Here is a 1,809-nt window from a genome sequence, read left to right as displayed (position 1 = left end):
GCACGAATTTCGAGAGAATTCTTTGTCCGAAGGAGTTCCGGGAAAACCCGACAAAAAGTATGATGCGTAGCGATGAACAGATTGGAAAGCGGTCAATCCTAGGCAAGATGCAGATGCTGCTGAAAACTTCCTTGGCCTTTAGGCCTTCCTCGATTGTGAAAAAGTCGGCAATCAATCGTTGAAAAAGTCCCAGTTTATGAGTGAAATCATGGGAAAATCCATGATCGACGGAAAGGTCCGAGATCAAGAATCCCATGAGCTGCGCAACAAGATGAAAAGTAAACAAGAAAGTTCCAATCTTAGGAGTTAGGAGTTTTATCCGGCCTTTAGGCGAAGCCATTTGAAACTTCCTTGGTGCTTGCAAACTCGATCAACGGGAGGATCCGAAGGAGCTGAAAGCTAAAAACTAGAACAAACAACTTCTTGAGCCAACGGTTCTCTACTCTTCTTCCGACCCGCCTTTCCTGAACCAGAGGAGCAAAGCAGCGAGGAGAGGAGAAACAAACAAGCAACAAGATCCTTGCTTTTTAATCCTTTTGCCAAGGAGAGGCCTCCAAAGGAGAAGGGTTGCTGAGAGCAGCGGGCGGGTCCTTATTCACTAGCAAAAAGGGGTAGAAGACCTATTGCGGATGAAATAGAATCCGCACACGGTAAAGACTCCTCCAGTGCCAAAGCTCCATCCCTCCCAGTTCGGTTTTACTTCTATTCCATCTTATTCTATTGAATTTGAAGCCATAGAGTAGAAGGTGAGATTCTATATTCTATAGCCTATGCGCCTGCTTCTGATGAGATAGAAGTAGCAAGAACAAACAGTGATGGACTATCGGGTGATAGGCCAGAACGATTAGTAGCGGAACGTATCGAAGAAAGCAAGTCTCTAACAAGAAGTCCAATAGCAATCCAGTAACAAGTAAAGAGCCAACTCACTAGCCTATCCAAGGAATTCTTTCAATGGCTGCTAAGTCAAGGAAGGGTGTTCTAAGTAAGAAGGTATTCTTAAAAGTCCCACCTCTCTCCGCATGTCGCTACTAAAAGCATCAAGCATCGGTCAATTCACAACGATCAGCCATAACGGGCTATTGGCGCTTACTAGAAGGGATCAAGTATTGGTAATAAAGCTTGTTAGCGATGCTTGAGAGTATCAAAGTCATTGGTGTTCTCGTGTGTATGAGTAAGGGATTAAAGAAAGTATGCTTAGCGGTTAACTTCCTCATTCTAGTGAACGAGCACTTCCAACTACTAGATCTGGAAATGCTTCCACGTATGCTTTCGATCAACGGCTATCTGATAAAAGTAAAGTGGAGCCCAAAAGAACTAGGCGCAATCGCTCTCATCTTTTAATGGTTACGATCCAAATCGGGATTCCCTTCTTGGTAGAACGAATGAGTGAGGCTTGCTTGTACGGAAACTCTTATGAGTTGAGCCGATGCGGAATGCGTTATGTTGAAAGTGTTCTCAAGTGACGATGGTACCCATCGGACGGCAGCTTCTTCTAAGCCAATAAAAGATTCTTGATCCCTTTCTCTACTGCATTGGTATGGAACTCTTGGGTTACTTAGTTAGATTGCAGTACAGCCTGCTTCTCACATGCAATTTTTGCTGCTCCGGTAGCTAGTCTTTTTGTCAGGTGGAACTAACGAAGCAAAGCCTGCTTGGTTATCCTATCTACCCTAGGTGGAAGGGGGGAGTTCCTTCTTTAACATCTGTGGGTTGTGCTCGTTCCGCTTGAGGGCTTTCTTATGTACATGGTTGAACTGAACTTCCGAATACAATCTATCTTACCAACCTGTGCCGCTTTATTATTATTAT

Source organism: Salvia hispanica, chromosome 3 (genome assembly GCF_023119035.1).
Source record: "Salvia hispanica cultivar TCC Black 2014 chromosome 3, UniMelb_Shisp_WGS_1.0, whole genome shotgun sequence".
In the NCBI taxonomy this organism is placed as follows: domain Eukaryota; kingdom Viridiplantae; phylum Streptophyta; class Magnoliopsida; order Lamiales; family Lamiaceae; genus Salvia; species Salvia hispanica.
This window is presented reverse-complemented; position numbering follows the sequence as displayed.